The sequence below is a fragment of the Mobula birostris genome, chromosome 16 (genome assembly GCF_030028105.1).
Source record: "Mobula birostris isolate sMobBir1 chromosome 16, sMobBir1.hap1, whole genome shotgun sequence".
In the NCBI taxonomy this organism is placed as follows: Eukaryota; Metazoa; Chordata; class Chondrichthyes; order Myliobatiformes; family Myliobatidae; genus Mobula; species Mobula birostris.
Genome location: NC_092385.1, coordinates 9,501,029 through 9,520,882, shown reverse-complemented (window position 1 = coordinate 9,520,882; position 19,854 = coordinate 9,501,029). Strand labels below are relative to the sequence as shown.

General features: G+C 45.6%; 1 long non-coding RNA gene across 1 annotated transcript in view; it reads left to right on the top strand.

Annotated features, from left to right (window-relative positions):
• Positions 1-19,854, top strand: part of LOC140210972 (uncharacterized) — a 51,710-nt gene that overhangs the window by 22,412 nt on the left and 9,444 nt on the right. The window contains exon 6 of the long non-coding RNA XR_011889349.1: positions 11,869-11,960. This is a non-coding gene — a long non-coding RNA (uncharacterized lncRNA). The remainder of the gene's footprint in view (positions 1-11,868; positions 11,961-19,854) is intronic.

The window sequence follows — 19,854 nt, the reverse complement described above, 5'->3', positions numbered from 1 at the left end:
AAAAAAAAAAAAAACAACAAATTGTGCAAACGGCTGAGGTAAGTGCACAACACACGGAATGTCGACCACCAAACCAGGAGCGCAGGAGTATTCAGTTTAGATCAGTGCAGGCCGCAGAGCAAAGCGTTCTTCGCTGAAGCTCCCCAGACCACATATTCTTTGTCTTTCATTTCCATAGCAATTGTTATGCTGAGATTCAGTTTATTGAGTTTATTGTCATGTGCGCAAATACATGTACGCACGGGGCAATGAAAATCTTGCCTGCAAAAGCATCCCGGGCACGGTGCGTTGGAGACACAAGAGAAACATCAATTAAAACGCAAATTATACAAAATTATATGCAAAAGATCACAGTTAGAACAAAGCAATGCCCATTGTAGTGCAAATTGATCATAGTGATTAGGGCTGTGCAGATCAGTTCAATAACTACATAAATGGAAATAGCTGTTCTTGTCCTTGGTGATGTGGGACTTCAGGCTCTTGTACCTCCTGCTGGATGGCAGCTGTGAGAGTATTGCTTAGCCACCCAAATCATCTCAGAATATTTTGGAGATGCATGGGGGAGGGGATCTTTGATGATAGATGCCACCATCTTGAGACAGTACCTCGTGTATCTAAGAAAGGATGTGCTGACACTGGAGAGGGTTCAAAAGAGGTTCACAAAAATGATTCCAGGATTGAACGGCCTGTCATATGAAGAGCGTTTGATGGCTCTGGGCCTGTGGTTCACTGGAATTTAGAAGAATTGAGGGGTAACCTCATTGAAACCCATCGCATGGTGAAGGGTGTTGTAATAATAGATGTGCAGAGGGTGTTTCCTATGGAGGGAGAGTCTAGGACCAGAGGATCTTTTAAATCGGAGGGGAGGTGGAAATTAAGTAACCAGAGGGTGGTAAATCTGTGGAATTTGTTGCCATGGGCAGCTGTGGAGGCCGAGTCATTACATATATTTCAAGCAGGGGTTGATAGGTTCTTGATTGGAAACAGGGGGAAGGTGGGAGATGGGGGCTGAGAGGAAAATTGGATCAGCCATGATGAAATGGCGGAGCAGACTCGATGGGCCAAATGGCCTAATTCTGCTCCTAAATCCTACGGTCTGTGGTTTTATGTAGATACACTTGATGGTGGGAGAGATGTGTATGTGATGTATGGCACTGAGTCTACAGCTTCTTATGTGCCTGTGAATTTGAATTGCTTTACAAGACCATAATGTAACTAGTCAGGGTACTTCCAACAGTACATCTGTAGAGGTTTGTTAGACTGCTCAGTAACATGCTGAACCTCTTTAATAGAGGTCCCGGCTTTCTTCCCGGTCCTGATGAAGGGTCTCAGCCTGAAACGTTGACTCCTTATTCCTTTCCATAATCGCTGCCTGACCTGCTGAGTTCCTCCAGCAGATTGTGAGTGTTGCTCTGGATTTCCAGCAGGTGCAGAATCTCCTGTGTTTTTGAGGTGCTGGCATCCATCATGACAACACCCTGGAACTTAAAGGTGTCGGCCCTCTCCACCACTGATTCCCCAATGGAGACTGGGGCATGTTCACACTCCTTCCCTATCCTGAAGTCAACAACTAGTCATTCAGCTTGGCTGACGCTGAACGAGCCTGTTGTTGCGGCTCTCAGTCAGGTGATGTGTTCCACTCCTGTCTGCTGACTCATCACCACCAGTGACTCTTCCAACAACAGTAGTAACGTCGACACATTTGTATATGGCTTTGGAGCTGAGCTTAATCATAAGATTATGTGTGTACAGGAAGTAGACCAGCTGGATAGGCAGGCAGCCTTAGGGTGCATCTGTATTGATCGTCAACGGGGAGGAGGTGTTGTCAGGAAACAAAAGAGAAAAGTTATATTTTAAAATTATTTAAGATTTTTTATTTGTAAATATTTGAGATATTTTAGTTAACTTTGTTTTTGAAAGAATTTTTTTTAGGTTTGCCTATTATTTACTTCTATGTTAATGGTTTTCAGTAGGTTTTTGTTAACTAAGGGTATTGAGTAAACGGTGTGCAAATATATTTCCTTGGCAAAGTTTTGAGTTGATCAGCCTTTTTGAAGAGCTGATGAATCAATAATGATCTGAGCACCAACAATTCCGAAATTATTTTGGGATAAATCCTGATGTGTTGGAGTATTTCGTACAGTTCCCAGTCTGTTGCTAAAAAATGATATTGAAAAGCCTCTTGGTTTGTCACAGTATGCTGGGGATAGCGTGCGTGGTCATATTGATATGTAAAGTCCACAAAACTGCCTTCACTCTACAATCACTCACAAAATGCTGGAGGAACTCAGCACCTTTGGAGAGAAATGAACAGTCAATGCTTCGAGCCGAGACCCTTCATCAGGACTGAAAATCCAGAATAACACGCACAAAATGTCGGAGGAGCTCAGCAGGTCAGGCAGCATCTATGGAGAGGAATAAACAGTCAGTGTTTCAGGCTGAGACCCTTCAACAGGCTCCTGAACCAGAGTGGGTAACTCACGCACCTCAACACTGCATCCTACAGGCTCACTTTCAAGGACTCTAAACTTGTGTTGTCAGTATTATTTATTTATTTGTTTATTTGTTCGTTTGTTTTTTTTAGTACTTACATAGTTTGTCTTCTTTTGCACAATGGTTGCTTGTTTGTGTGTATTTTTTCATTGTTTCTATTGTATTTCTTTGTATCAACTGTGAATGCCCACAACAAAATGAATTTCAGGGTGGTGTATGGTTACATGCAGGTATAGACACTTGGATAATAAATTTACTTTGAACCTTGTACAGGATTGCACCCCAAAAATCATGGTCCAAAACATAGACTGTTCATTCACCTCCATAGATGCTGCCCGACCTGCTGAGTTTCTCCAGCAGGCTGTGTGCTTTGCTCCGGATTTCCAGCATCTGCGGTGTCTCTTGTGCTTATGGAAAGGAAGGGAGCAGAGGCAGGGACAAAGGGTAGAGGGGAGGGGTGGACCATGAGCTGAAGGATGATGGGCGAGTCCAGCTGAAGGAGTAAGGCAGGTAGGTGGGGGAGAGGGGAAAAAGGGGATGATGGGAGATGACAGGTGGAAGAACCAAAGAGCTGAAGAAAGACTACAAACATCTAATTGAGTTAGTTAGCCTCCTCTCCAAATCCCTTCATTGCATGACTAATCAAGAAACCATCAACCTCTGTCTTAAATATCCGCAGTGACTGACACAGTCACAGGTGTGAACGTACCACATGGACTAAGCCATGGATGGTATAATGAGCCTATTCTCAATCCTTCTTCTCTGGTTATTCCTTTCTAGCTCTGAAACCACCTTCATCTCCATTAAATTCCAACTACTTTACACTCGTACTCTGGCCTCTTCATCTTGTCGGGATTTAAAGGCAGACTCTTGATCCATATGTTCGAATTTTGAGGAAGTAAACTTTGCTGTGACATCAAGTGGAGCCACTGTCTGTGGAATTCATTGCCATGGGTGGCTGTGGAAACCAAGTCATTGAGGGTATTTAAAACAGAGGTTGATAGTTTCTTGATTAGATTAGATTAGATTATGAGGACACACAGTCCTCTTTTATTGTCATTTAGTAATGCATGCATTAAGAAATGACACAATGTTTCTCCAGCATGATATCACAGAAACACATGACAAACCGACTGAAAAACTAACAAAAACCACATAATTATAACATATAGTTACAACAGTGCAAAGCAATACCGTAAATTGATAAGAACAGACCATGGGCACGGTACAGTCTCAAAGTCCCTCAAAAGTCCCATCATCTCACCCAGACAGTGAACCTCCAGCGCCGCAAACTTGCCGATGCAGCATCCTGGAAGCATCCGACCACAGTCCGACTCCGAGTCCATCCAAAAACTCCGAGCCTCCGACCAGCTCTCTGACACCGAGCACCGAGCACCATCTCTGCCGAGCGCTTCAACCCTGGCCCCGGCAACAGGCAATAGGCAAAGCCGAGGATTTGGGGCCTTCCCCTCCGGAGATTCTCAATCACGAAGTAGCAGCGGCAGCGAAGCAGGCGTTTCAGAAGCTTTCCAGATGTTCCTCTGTGCTTCTCACGTCTGTCTCCATCAAATCAGGATTGTGCACGGCCCCCTTGTTAACACATACGATATCGTTCAGAACGGCCGCGTGCGCTGCGTCAGGGAATTAGTCAGATTAGTCAGGGCATGAAGGGATATGGAGAGAAGGCAGGGGATTGGGGCTGAGAGGGAAATGGATCAGAGCAGACTCAATGGGCCAAATGGCCTAATTCTGCTCCTATATCTTATGGCCTTATTCCGATAATGACTGTCTCCTCCTTATGATATTCGCAAATACTTTCCTTGCTTCATCAACAGCATAAACAGTGTAGGAGACATGAACCAAAAGAATTCTCAAACGCAAGAGATTCTGCAGATGCTGGAAATCCAGAGCAGCACACACAAAATGCTGGAGGAACACCAGCAGGTCAGGCAGCATCTATGGAAATGAATAAACAGTCGACAAAAATAATTCTTGTTCCAATGTGTTTGCATCTGATGTAAAGAGGGTCACTAACTCCGGAACTCCCTCTATAGATGCTCCAACTTCTCTGCTGTTGTCTTCAGCTGAAAGATACTCCTTATAAAGTGCGACTGTTGTCATCAACCCCCCAGCCAGATTCAGATTCAGACTCACGTATTTATCACGTACAAAGTTCAAAGCAAAACTTATTTTCAGAGTTCATACATGTAACCACATACAACCCTGAGATTCTTTTTCCTGTGGGCATACTTGGCAAACCTATAGAATAGTAACAGTAAACAGGATCAATGAACAGCAAACTGTGCAAATGCAAATATAAATAAACAGCAATAAATAATGAAAGTGTGAAATAACAAGATAAAGTGTCTTTAAAGTGAGAGCATCGATTGTGGGAACGCCAGAAATAGAATGAGCCTGTTGGTTGAGGGGTAGTCACTGTTCCTGAACCTGGTGGTGTGAATCCTGTTAGCAGCAACGAAAAAGCATAGCCTAGGTGGTGAGGATCTTTGATGATGGACGCTGCTTTTCTACAGCGATATTTCATGTAGACGTGCTCAGTGGTTTGGAGGGCTTTACCCGCGATCCGCTGGGCCGGATCCACTACCTTGTGCAGGATTTTCAGCTCAAAGGCATTGGTGTTCCCATACCAGGCCGTAACGCAGCCAGTCAGCAACACTGTCCACCACACGTCTATAGAAGTGGGCCAAGGTTTTTGATGCCATGTCGAATCTCCACAGACTCCTGAGGAAGTAGAGGTGCTGTCATACTTTCCATGCAATTGCCTTTATGTGATCGGTCCAGAACAAGTCCTCTGAGATTGGGATATCTGGCGGTGGCGTCCGCTAGTCTCGCGAGGCCATGGATCTGCGCCTGGAAAGTCTTGCTTCAGTTGTGTCGTCGCGGTGAGGTGACGCTGGAGTGTCCTCTCCAGGGCGCAGGCCTGGGCAAGGTTGTATGGAAGACCAGAAGTTGCCCATGCTGCAAGTCTCCCCTCTCCACATCACCGATGTTGTCCAAGGGAAGGGCACTAGGGCCGATATAGCTTGGCACCGGTGTCCTCACAGGAGTTGCCGGAATGAGGCTGAGGGGAACGTCGGACTGCCTTAGGACTTCAGCTCCGGATTTGTCCTCAGAGTTTACTCCCGAAGCCTTTCCCATGAGTGGGTGTGGCGCAAGGCAGCCGAGGTTTGAAATCAGAGTCTCTCTCTCTCTCTTAGATGGACTGCCTTCCCAGGCTGACGAGCTCCATCTACCCGAAGCTCTGGTGACATCTAGGAATTAAAAATAAAACATACAGTGAGATGTGCCATTTGCACTAATAACCAACTCTCCTGAGGATGGGCACACAAGTGTCATCACACATTCCAGAGCCAACAAAGCATACCCACAATGCTCAGGCTGGACAACAAAACATCCCCACAATGCTCAGGCTGGACAACAAAGAACACAACTAAACAAGCAACAAAACAGCAGCAGTGAAACAAGCCCTTTTATACACACACACACACACACACACACACACACACAATCCTTCAATGCTTGGGCCGGTCTCCATTCTCCAGCCTCAGCTTTGGTATTGGGCCTCGATCTTCACCCGCAACTCCTGGACTAGCTGATGATGGGATGCTGTACTCCAGGCTCAGACTCGGGGTGCACTGACTGTTCTCCATCGAGGACATCCTGTGGAACCCCATATGAGGTGAATCGTAACTGAAAGTTGCTGTTGTTGTAAAATGTCAAGTCAGAGAGATAGCAGGATTTTAGATGCCCCAAGGAAAGCAGTGAAGAAAAAGGTGGCGAATTACATCTGTAGTTAGATTTGCCAGACCAGCAAGCCAGCAAGGGTGGGGGCTGCTGGCACTCCCACCAGGTCAGTGAGTCATCGGCAGGACCCGGGATCGGAGGTCTGTGTGTACAGAAGGCACAAAGGCCGGTGACCCACCGGTACACGAGTTGGCGAGACTGGAGTTCAAGGCCTAGAGCTCAAACGCTGTCATCGGCGAGTCTGGAGTTCGAGGCCTAGAGTTTGGAGTCACTTCATCGGCGAGTCCTGGGGTTGAAACGAAGATTGAAGCCTGAAGGTTGATCAGAAGTTTGACGGTTGCGACCCGATGGACAAAGCCCTGCGTCTGTGTGTCTGCGAGTTCATGAGGGAAGTCGGAGGGTCAAATTCTGTGAGTCCATAAGTCTGCTAGCGGCTGGAGAGTTCCCGTCCTGGGGTTAGAGGTGTGTGTGTGTGTGTGTGTGTGTGTGTGTGTGTGTGTGTGTGTGTGTGTGTGTGGGGTTGGTAAGGGGGCTTGTTTTGTTGCTGTTGTTGCTTGTGTGTTCTGCAAACATGCTAGATATGCTAAGTTGGTGCCAGAATGTGTGGCGACACTTGTGGGCTGCCCTGGCACATCCTTAAGTTATGTTGGCTGTTAACACAAATGAAACATTTTACTTTATGTTTCAAAGGACACATCATAAATTAACCTGAAAAAAAAAAGAAAATAATAAGTCAAGAACTATTTGGAACCCCAGAGCATGCTGTTCTTGGCTTGTTTCTTTCATAGCTGGAGAATTAGGCTGTGCTGTGGTTCCACATCGAACAACATTATCTCTCTTCTGATTCTCTTGGCTAAGCAAAACTTTGACAGTGCATTTCCAGGGGGATTCGAAAATTTATTTTTTCAGCTCTTTGTAAATCCCACAGAAGATTAGATAACAAGTTAACTACTGCCAATTAAGCAAACTTTACAAGGTGTTTTTGCAAACTGGTCTCTGGGACAGTAATCGAGCTGGCGTTAGACAGAAGACCCGAGGCCTGCTCCTACCTTGCTGTTACCAGTAAAGTGAGAACACGCTGGCTCTGCCAAGCTCCCAGTGGAGTTTGGCAAACCTGTGCTGCCAATGGCATTAATATAGAATTTTGAACATAAAGTATAGAACGTAGAACTTAGAACACAGAATACAGTATAGAACATAGAATATAGCACATAGAATATAGAACATAGAATTTGGAACATAGAATATAGAACAGAATATAGAACATAAAATTTAGGACATAGAATTTAGGACGTAGAATTTAGGACATAGAACTTAGAACATAGAACATAGGTACCCTCCAACATGATGGCATGAATATTGATTTCTCCTTCCAGTGAACAAGTTCCCCCCACCCCCACGTCCTCTATTCCCTACTCTGACCTTTTACCACTTCTCACTTGCCTATCACTTTCCTCTGTGTCTGCTCCTCCTTCCCTTTCTCCAATTGTCCACTCTCCTCTCCTGCCAGATTCCTTCTTCTCCAGCCCTTGACCTTTCCCACCCACCTGGCTTCACTTATCACCTTCCAGATAGCCTCCTTCCCCTCCCACCCACCTTTTTATTCCGGCATCTTCCCCCTTCCTTCTCAGTCCTGAAGAAGGGTCTCAGCCCGAAACGTCGACTGTTTATTCATTTCTCTAGACGCCGCCTGGCCTGGTGAGTTCCTCCAGCATTTTGTGTGTGTTGCATCGAACTTCGAACATAGAACAGGGAACATGGATGAGTACGGCACAGGAAAAGGCCCTACAACCTCCACACCTGTGCTGAACAGAATGTCAAGTTAAACTAATCCCTTCAGCCTGCACATTATTTGTAACTGAGTTTTTATTCCTTATCTCAAATATTTGGTCGTGATTTGTGAATTCTTTAAGGGCCAAGCTCCCACTCTGCTGTAATGCAGGTTGGGAGGAGAAGACGGTGGGCGTGACACAGCTCGCAGCGGACACTCCGGTGGTGATGTCTGTTATTTGTCAAGTAGGGTGCCGTGCACAATCCTGATTTGATGGAGACAGACGTGAGAGCACGGAGGAACATCTGGTGAAACTTCTGAAATGCCTGTTTCGCTGCTGCTGCTACTGTGTGATCCAGAATCTCCGGAGGGTAAGGCCCTGAGTCCTCGGCTTTGCTTGTTGCTCGGTGGCTGGGGAGGGGTCGATGCACTCGGCAGAGGATGGTGCTCGGAGAGGCTGTGTCGGAGGGGATAGTCGGAGGCTCGAAGTTTTCAGACGGACTCAGAGTCCGCTGTGGTCGGGTGCTTCCAATGGTGCTGCATCGGCAAATTGGCAGTGCTTGGAGGTTCATGGCAGGGAGAGTTCCTCCCTTCTGCCGCCTGTGTGAGATGATTGGGCTATTGGGACTTTGAGACTTTTTTTTACCGTGCCCATGGTCTGCTCTTTATCAAATTATGGTATTGCTTTGCACTGTTGTAACTATATGTTATAATTATGTGGTTTTGTCAGCTTTAGTCTTGGTCTGTCCTATGTTTCTTGTGATATCATTCTGGAGGAACATTGTATCATTTTTTACTGCATGCATTTCTAAATGACAATAAATGAGGACTGAGTGTCCTCATAATCTAATCTAAACCGTATTTCATTGCAAGAGAGTCTTGGGCTGATCCTGGTGGCACAGGAGTGGTTAGAGTAATGTTATTACAGCACCAGTGATATGGGTTCAATTACTGATGCTGTCCGCAAGGAGCTGCTGTTGTGTTTTTAATATTTAAGTAATATTGAGTAATATTAGTTGATTAAGCATTCCTGTTCATTTAAATAATTCATTACGGGTTAAATGTATAAATACATGAATTGCATACGCACCACGCTACCATGGGATAAGTGCGCGTCCTGCTTAAAGTAAAGATGAAGTTAGACCTGCACTTTGGACTCTTGTGACTTCCTTTGAATTAGTTTAATGTTTTGAAGTTACAAGACATTACAGTGGCGACGAGGCAGTTTGGATGTTCTCTCTGCAGCTGCATTGGTTTTTCTCTGGGTGCTCAGGTTTCCCCCCACGTTCCAACGTCGTAGGGATTAGTAGGGTAATTGGTCACATTGGCGTATTTGGGCGGTGTGATCCCGTGTCTCGGAAGGGCCTATTACTGAGCAGCAGTGTGCTGTGCAGATGTCTCAAGCACATATATATGTCTAGGGTGCCTAAGACTTTTGCACAGGACTCTATTTGTCAACGTGGAGCAGAGAGCGAGTTAAGATAGATAGATAGATATACTTTATTGATCCCGAGGGAAATTGAGTTTCGTTACAGCCGCACCAACCAAGAATAGAGCATAAATATAGCAATACAAAAACCACAAACAATCAAACAACAAAATGCAAACTATGCCAGATGGAAATAAGTCCAGGACCAGTCTATTGACTCAGGGTGTCTGACCCTCCACGGGAGGAGCTGCGAAGTTCGATGGCCACAGGCAGGAATGACCTCCCGTGACACCCAGTGTTGTATCCCGGTGGAATATGGCCAGAGTCCAACAGTAAAAAGTTCAATATCCGGTCTACAAACAAGTTCCTCGATCGTAATATGACCCGGATTGCACCATCTGTTGTTAGCCAGAACAGTAAGCACCCAACTCCTTCACGCTTACCGCTGTCAGTGCACTTCCGGTCAGCCCGAACAGTCTGGAAGCCATCCATGGAAAAGTTTTGAGTTTGTAAATCTGGTGGGAGCAAAGGGTGTTGGGAATGGCAGTGGAGGAGCGCCGCGGGGAGGGGTGTGGGACAGCTGGCAGAGGAGCACCGGGGTGGGGAGGGCGGTGTGGGTGCAAACACACCCAGCCCTGAGACAGCAGGCAAGGTCATTTGATTCCAAACAATTGGTTTATTGATCATTACAGAATGTCTTTCTAGTGCTTTCAGCTCCCTCCCCTCTCCCTTCCCCTTTTCCCAACCATGAATCCCCTCTCCCTGTCCCCTTCCCAGAATCAGTCTACAATAAAGATTCATATCAGAATCAGGTTTATCATTGCTCACATATGTCAAGGAATTTGGTTTTTTTTATGGCAGCAGTACAGTGCAGTACATAAAATTCCTGCAGTATACTGGAAGAAGATGACATCAGTGAACAACGCGACCAAAGGTGATACCCTCCAGACGGTTCACAAAGTTACTTCTTTCACTTCTTTTATGTCTTCTTTTTCTTTATAATGTGGTTCTGCTGCTGTTGGAGCCTAAGATCTACATTTTGGTGGTGAGCTTTGGGGCTGATTGACTGATTCGGTGCTTTGCTGTCTCGGAGGGTGGTTGACGAGGTTTTGAGTGAACCCTGCGCACCTTCGAGATCAAGAAGTCTAGAAACAGAGTGCAAAACCAAGATTAACTCCACCTCTTTGCTGATCTCGTTGACTAAGGTGCCAAAGGAGATTGAAAACACCAAGGTGAGAGTGGAAGGTGAGCGGCTATTCAGCGCTGTCTACCAGCTTCTTATTTGTGGCTGTCGGAGGAAGGTATCTGCATATGATGGTGTCTGTCCCTCTCCCTCTCCCTCGCTGCCCCAAGAGAAGGGTCCCTGCATTCGAATGGTCTCTATTTTCCTCGATGGTGTTGAAGGATGGTGGCTTGGGCAAGGTTTAATTGATGCGGTTTGTGGATTGTAGTTTATGTTATGGTGTGTTTCTGGTTGCTCCTTTTTTTTTGTTATTATTTTTGGCGACTTTGATCAGAGTGGCCTCCAGATAGTCAACGACATAACGCTAAATTGAGCTGAACTGGGCTGAACCGAATATGCCTGGACTCTTCGATCTCGTGATTTACATTCTGTGTTTCTCGCTTGTTTTTTTTGCTGTTTGCGTGATTTGTTTTTTTCCCCCCAGCATATTGGGAGGGGTTTGATGTTTTTCTTTGAACGGTGTCTGTGGTTTTCCTTTGCTTCATGGCTGCTTACGAGGAGATGAATATCAGAGTTGTACACTGCATACGTACTTTGATACAATTGTATTTTGAACCTTTTAATCCTGTATTGTGCCGAGGTATAGATACGTGCCTAAGACTTTAGCACAGTACTGTATCTCGAAAATAAAATTTAAAAAATTGAGGATCATAAAAGAAATGAGCCTTTATTCAGAAAAAGAAAAGCTTGAGTAAGCACCAGAGGTCTGTCCTGTTGTGGGAACGTCACCCACTTGAAACCAAAGTTTGATGAAATCACAAGATCGCCTGAGGAACTATTATTTCTGTTTACACCAGTCAACCCCTCCCACTGCAGCTCTAATCTTACACTCCTGCCCTTCTGTCGAGGCAGCCCAACCCCCTGTAAAGCATTCTTGGAAAAAGTACGTCGTTTTTTAAAAGAAGCAGGTCATACACAAGTCGCTATTCAGACCATTTATAATCGCTGCCAAACGTGGAATTTATGGGGTTGTTGTTAAGGCTGTTCTCAATGAGCCACTGTGTTAGTTTTTTACAATAAAGATAACTTTTTAACTCTTTGTTGGGCCCGCAAGTTGATACATTGCCTGGCGTTTCTACGTATTGACATTCATTAACAAGCAAGAAAGTTCAAAGTAAATTTATTATCAAAGTGCCAGAATGAACCCTGAGATTCTTTTGCTTGCAGGCACACAGTAAATCCAAGAATGAAAGACACGCCCATGGAGATGCACAAACAACCAGTGTGCAAAAGCAAAAAGAAATACTATAAATCGATAAGTAAGTAAATGGATAGATAGATAAATTGTGCTTGAAAGTGAGTCCATAGCAAGAAGGCAGGTTAACCGTCGTTGGTCATCATAGAACATAGAACACTACAGCACAGTACTGGCCATTTGCCCCACAATGTTGTGCCGACCTTTTAACCCACCCTAAGATCAATATTACCCTTCCCTCCTACATAGCCCCCCTAGTCATCCGGGGCCTATCAAAGAGTTTCTTAAATATCTGTAATGTATCTGCCTCAACCACCTGGAGCATCCGCCACTCTCTGTGTAAAGATCCTACCTCTGACATCCCCCTAAACTTTCCTTCAATCACTTTAAAATTATGCCCTCTCGTATTAGTCGTTTCTGCCCTGGGGAAATGCCTGTGGCTCTCCACTCAATCTCTGCCTCTTATCATCTTGTCCACCTCTAACTCGGGTGGCGAGGTGGAGATACATCTCTACCAAAAGGGGTGTAAGGTGCTCCTTCCCTCCGCTAGCCTGCAGGTCACCCTTGGGCAAGGTGCAGCACCTGCTTAGCCGCCCAATCAGGGTCATGTGAAGCTATGGGAGCAGGTGGTGGATGGTCGTATGAGCAGCCGGTGCAGATCACAAGTCCTGATTATGTGATCACTGACATCAGGCAGACAATCTCTGAAGAGTATTGATAATGGCTGGGGTTCACCTGTCTTGTAAAGACACTGCCCAGAAGAAGGCAATGGTAAACCACTTCTTTGGAAAAACTTGCCAAGTACAGTCCCAGTCATGGAAAGACAATGATCGCTCAATTCATATGACCGGGCACGTAATGACGATGACGATGACCTCTCTAACAAGTCACCTCTCGTCCTCCTTCACAATTTGATATTCACTTTGCCAGGGATGCAACGTTTGTCAATTTGTAGCTTTCTCTTTCTACCACCCGGGGACTGAAACAACAACATATTGATCGTGTCAAGGGTCAACTTTATTTGCGATATACATTTACATGTGTTGGGAATTCACTGCGGTGTGTTGGTCAGAGTGTGACATCCAACCAAAAACCACAGTGTTCAACAATTATAAAGAATTATGTAAAAATAAAGTTAGAGTTTATAATACAGACATGGAATAAAATGTGCATAAATACAGCAAGATCAAAAGTGGTTTACAGTGCAGTCTAGTGACATAATTAATAGATAGGTAGAGGTGGGGGTGTTGGGGGGGGGCAAACTCCTTCCTGTGAACAAATTTCCTCCCCCCTCCTGGGCCCTCTCCATCTATAACCATATAACAATTACAGCACGGAACCAGGCCATCCCAGCCCTTCCAGTCCGTGCCGAACTCCTACTCTCACCTAATCCCACCGACCTGCACTCGGTCCATAACCCTCCATTCCCCTCCTGTCCATATATCTATCCAAATTAACTTTAAACGACAACATCGAACCTGCCTCAACCACTTCTGCTGGAAGCCCGTTCCACACAGCCACAACTCTCTGAGTAAAGAAGTTCCTCCTCATGTTACCCCTAAACTTTTGCCCTTTAACTCTCAACTCATATCCTCTTGTTTGAATCTCCCCCACTCTCAACGGAAAAAGCCTATCCACATCAACTCTATCAATCCCCCCTCATAATTTTGAACACCTTCCCTTTCTCCTATGGTCCGCTCTCCTCTCCTGTCAAATTCCTTCCTCTCCATCCTTTCACCTTTCCCACCCACCTGGCTTCACCTATCACCTTCCAGCTAGCCTCCTTCCCCTACCCTCACCTTTTCATTCTGGCACCTTCCCCCTTCCCTCTCAGTCCCGAAGAAGGGCCTCGGCCCGAAACATCGGCTGTTTATTCTTTTCCGTAGATGCTGCCCGACCTGCTGAGTTCCTCCTGCATTTTGTGTGTGTGTGTGTTGCCTAACCAGAGTATTTGATCAGATTAACTGCCTGGGGAAAATTTTTAAGGTGGCGAGAAGCTTTTGTCATTAATACCGGGAACAAAAGAAACAGAAGAGATGCCAGAATTCAATTATCTATTTAATTGTTGTGAGCTTTCTGTTTACAATGTCGGTGTAGTTCGGTAGGCTTCACTCTTATACCCAGACATAAAAAACTGGAAGCCAGTTCAAATCCAGTCAAGTTCATTGCCAAATAGGGAAGTGCAGGAAAAATGAATAACTTGCTTGCAGTAGGGACACTTACCAACAGACAGAATATAAGTTATGATGAATTATACAAGACAAAGAAAAAACTGCTGTGCAAAGCTAGGCAGTTATATGATTAAATGAATGAAGAAACATGTCCTTTGTAGGACAAGAGGTGGTCCATGTTCAAAGTACATTTATCATCAAAGTACGCATATTATATACAACCTTGAGATTTACAAACATAGAAACATTGAAAATAGGTGCAGGAGTAGGCCATTCGGCCCTTCGAGCCTGCACCGCCATTTATTATGATCATGGCTGATCATCCAACTCAGAACCCCGCCCCAGCCTTCCCTCCATACCCCCTGACCCCTGTAGCCACAAGGGCCATATCTAACTCCCTCTTAAATATAGCCAATGAACTGGCCTCAACTGTTTCCTGTGGCAGAGAATTCCACAGATTCACCACTCTCTGTGTGAAGAAGTTTTTCCTAATCTCAGTCCTAAAAGGCTTCCCCTTTATCCTCAAACTGTGACCCCTTGTTCTGGACTTCCCCAACATCGGGAACAATCTTCCTGCATCTAGCCTGTCCAATCCCTTTAGGATTTTATACGTTTCAATCAGATCTCCCCTCAATCTTCTAAATTCCAACGAGTACAAGCCCAGTTCATCCAGTCTTTCTTCATATGAAAGTCCTGCCATCCCAGGAATCAATCTGGTGAACCTTCTCTGTACTCCCTCTATGGCAAGGATGTCTTTCCTCAGATTAGGGGACCAAAACTGCACACAATACTCCAGGTGTGGTCTCACCAAGGCCTTGTACAACTGCAGTAGTACCTCCCTGCTCCTGTACTCAAATCCTCTTGCTATAAATGCCAGCATACCATTCGCCTTTTTCACCGCCTGCTGTACCTGCATGCCCACTTTCAATGACTGGTGTATAATGACACCCAGGTCTCGTTGCACCTCCCCTTTTCCTAATCAGCCACCATTCAGATAATAATCTGTTTTCCTATTTTTGCCACCAAAGTGGATAACTTCACATTTATCCACATTAAATTGCATCTGCCATGAATTTGCCCACTCACCCAACCTATCCAAGTCACCCTGCATCCTCTTAGCATCCTCCTCACAGCTAACACTGCCACCCAGCTTCGTGTCATTCGCAAACTTGGAGATGCTGCATTTAATTCCCTCATCCAAATCATTAATATATATTGTAAACAGCTGGGGTCCCAGCACTGAGCCTTGCGGTACCCCACTAGTCACCGCCTGCCATTCTGAAAAGGTCCCGTTTATTCCCACTCTTTGCTTCCTGTCTGCTAACCAACTCTCCACCCACACCAATACCTTATTTTCTCCTTACAGGCAGCCACAGAACAAAGAAACCTAATAGAACACTTGACCCTTGACCTTTCCCACCTGCCTGGCTTCACCTATCACCTTCCACCCAGCCTCTTTCCCCTCCCTCCACCGTTTAATTCAGGCATCCAGCCCCTTCCCTCAGTCCTGGTGAAAGGTCTCGATCCGAAACGTTGACTATTTACTCTTTCCCGTGGGTGCTGCCTGACCTGCTGAGCTCCTCCAGCATTTTGTTTGTGTTCCAATAGAACCCTTCTGGGAAAAAAAGACCATCAAACATCCGACGTGCAGAGAGAGATAAAAAACAAAACAAGTCGTGCAAACGACAGAAGCAAGAAAAAGAGTGAAGTTCAGGAAAGTGAGTCCACAGCCACGAAGCCAGTCTTCGCTGCAGCCGATCCCGGAGCCTGTTGGTTGCAGGCCACCGCCTCAGTTCAGCGCAGAGACAAGTAAACCTTGCGAGGCCCGTCCCACGCTTCCAGCCACAACACCCTGACCTTTTCAATCCAGCCATGTTGTTCCAGTCCTGAGGTAGGGTTAGGGTCGCATAAATTGATTCAAGAATCTGATGGTTGGAGCAGCTAACTGGTTCCTGAATCGGCTGCAGTGTTGACGGGCTTGGCGGCTGAGGACTCACTTTCGTGAACTTCAGTTCTGAATGTTACTTGCTTACCTTTATTGTCTACACGATTTGCTTTGGAGTTTTGAAATTGGAGGAAAATACACTCAGTGGCCACTTTATTAGGTACACCTGGACACCTGCCTGTTAATGCAAATATCTAATCAGCCAATCATGTGGTAGCTACTTAATGTATAAAAGCATGTAGACATAGTCAAGAGGTTCAGTTGTTGTTCAGACCAAAGATCAGAAAGGGGAAGAAATGTGATCTAAGTGTCTTTGACCCTGGAATGATTGCTGGTGCCAGATGGGGTAGTTTGAATGTTTCGGGTACTGCTGATCTCCTGGGATTTTCACATGCACCAGTGTCTGGAGTTTGCAGAGAATGTTGCGAAAAACACAAAAAAGAAACTAGTGAGCGGCAGTTTTGTGGGTAAAAGCGTCTTGTTAATGAGAGAGGTCAGGGGAGAATGGCCAGGCTGACAGGAAGGCGACAGCAACTCAACAAACCAGGTGTTACAACAGCGGTGTGCAAGAGAGCATCTCTGAACGTGGAACACGTTGAACCTTGAATGAGCTACAACAGTGGAAGACCAGGAACCTACACTGAGTGGCCACTTTATCAGGTTCAAGCAGTACCTCATAAAGTGCTCACTGAGCGTATGTGGGGGTGGGGGGGAATATCAGAGATCGTTTTATGACATAGAGAGGGGTGGGTATGTGCAACGCCTTGCTGGGGTGGGGGTAGTAGCAGTTACATTAGGGGATTTAAGAAACTCTTACATAGGCTCATGGATGTAGGGAAATGAAGGGCTATTTAGGAGGGAAGGGTTAGATTGACCTTAAAGTAGGTTACAAGGTCATGGGTCGAAGTGCCTGTACTGATCTATGTTCTAAAGGGATGTCCTTGTATTCTGAGGTTGTGCCATCTGGTCCCATCCTCTGCATGTCCACTCTATCTTGGCTGTTTTAAGTGTCTCGGGAATGAAACATTGACTCATTTTCTCTTCCCACGGAAGATGCCGATGTGCTGAGTGTTCCCAGCATTTGTTTCAAGGTGAGTCTGACAGTGGCCATTGGTAGAGCAAGGTTACAGTAAGTGACTAACACTGTATATGTTGGCAGCTGCCTCTTACTAATGCAAAGGAATTCAGTCCTTGCTCTATGTGGATGCTAAATGCTAGACATGTTTTCAACAGCTTGTCACATCGAAGAATGCAGGAACTGCATTCCTGCAGTGGGCGTGCCATGATAGCCTAGCCATTAGCGCGATGCAATTGCAGCTTGGAGTTTGGGGTTCAATTCCAGCGTCCTCTGTAAGAAAGTTTGTACGTTCTTTCCATGACTGCATGGAGTTTCCACCGGGTGCTCTGGTTTCCTCCCACATTCCAAAGGCGTACCATTTAGTAAACTAATAGGTCATTGTAAATTGTTCTATGTACTCATTCTTCTAACTCTCAGAGCACGTTGTGTTCAGATCACACCATGAGAACAATTAATAGTTCCAAATAATTCCGGTCAAGATGCCACCTGCGTACAACGTTCCCTCAGCCAACGTCTTCCGAATCGTCCACAAAACTGCTTGTTTCACTTCTTTTATATCTGCTTTTCATCTTCAATGTGTTTCTGGAGCTGTTAGAGCCTGTGATTTACAGTTTGGAGATCAACTGAGTGACCCAGCACTTTGCTGTCTCCGAGAAGATTCCAGGCAGCGAGCACGAGCTCGAGCTCGAACGCCCGCGATGCGAAGGAACTTAAAGATGGGGCATGAGCCGATGTTTGATTCCATTTTGCCGATTAAAGCGTCTATTAATTACTGTTTAAAGCGATAAATACACAGCCTATATAAAGTAGAAATAATGTATGTACAGTGTAGTTTCACTTAACAGCACCGGGAAGATTAAGCCAAAACTGATTTGTAGGAAAAAAATCGGCACGTATACGCATACTCACGTCATGTAGGCGCACGTCACACGTGTGCACAAAGGTGTCAGCGCAAGGCTTCATGGTCATGGTAGTCTTTCACGGGGTAAACACAAGTGTCCTGTATTTGACTGCTACTTTTGTCCCTTATTTGAGAGTGAGAAAGTTGGCAACCCTACTTGAACACCCCCCCACAACCCGTCGGCCGGTCCGCAAGAATATTGTCAATATTAAACCAGTCCGTGGTGCGAGAAAGGTTGGGGACCCCTGGTCTTATGGACCTGTGCTGATCAGTTCACTGATATCTTTAACCTCTCGCTTCAGCGGTTTGGGGGACCAATCTGCTTCAAGCAAGCTTCAATTATACCAGTACCTAAAAAGACGTAGTAATCTCCCTCAATGACGATCGTGCAGCAGCACTTAAATCAACAGCGATGAAATGCTTTGAGAGGTTGGTGTGAAACATAATCAACTCCTGCCTGAGAAGCGACTTGGGACCGCTCCAATTTGCCTGCCATCACAGGTGCCATTTCACTGGATCTTCACTCAGCCCTGAAACATTTGTACGTTGAAGATGCATTCATCAGGATGCTCCTTACCAACTGCAGCTCAGCATTCAATATCATCAAACCCCTCAAAACTAATCAATAAGCTTCAAGACCTTGGCCTCAATACCTCCTCGTGCAACTGGATCTCCGATTTCTGCATCTGCAGATTCCTGTCAGTTCGGACTGGCAACAGCATTTCTTCCATGATCTCCATCAGCACCAGTGCACCGCAAGGTGTGTGCTTAGCCCCCTGCTCTACTCACGTTACACTTATGACTGTGAGGCTAAAGACAGCTCCAATGTCATATTTAAGTTTCCTAATGACACCCACGGTCATTGGCCGAATCAAAGGTAGTGACAAATCAGCATATGGGAGCGAGATTGAAAATCTGGCTGAGAGGTGCCACAACAGCGACAACCCCTCACTCAATGGCAGCAAGAACAAGGAGTTGATTACTGACTACCGGAGCAGGAAATCAGGGCTTCATGGGTCAGTCCTCATCAGGGCGTCAGAGGTGGAGAGGGTCAGCCACTTTAAATTCCCCAGTATTATTACTTCAGATGGATTTTCCTGGGTTTAACACTGCAGTACCTTTCCTTTCTTAGATGTTTGCAAAGTGAGTCTGTGGACTCACTTTACACCGCATGCTGTTGGAGCAGTGCTGCCAGGATAATCAAGGACACGACCCACCCAGCCAACACACTTTTCATCCCTCTTCCCTCCGGGAGGAGGTTCAGGAGCTTGAAGACTCATATGGGCAGGTTTGGGAACAGCTTCTTTCCAACTGTGATAAGACTGCTGAACGGATCCTGACCCGGATCTGGGCCGTACCCTCCAAATATCTGGACCTGCCTCTCGGTTTTTTTGCACTACCTTACTTTCCATTTTTCTATTTTCTATTTATGATTATAATTTAAATTTTTAATATTTACTATCGATTTGTACTCCAGGGAGCGGGAAGCGCAGAATCAAATATCGCTGTGATGATTGTACGTTCTAGTATCAATTGTTTGGCGACAATAAAGTATAAAGTATAAAGGTATAAAGTTTTGTCATGTCAACTAAAATGCTGACAAACTTCAGTAGATGTATGGTGGAGAGTACTGTATGTTGACTGGTTGCATCAGGGCCTGATATGTAAGTACCAATACCTTTGAGTGGAAAATCCCACAAAAAGTAGTGGATACAGTCCAGTCCGTCACGGGTAAAGTCCTCCCCACCACTGAGCACATCTACCCAGATCACCATCGCAGGAAAGGACCCCCACCACCCAGGCCATGCTCTCTTCTCACTGCTGCCATCAGGAAGGAGGTACAGGAGCCCCAGGACTCTCACC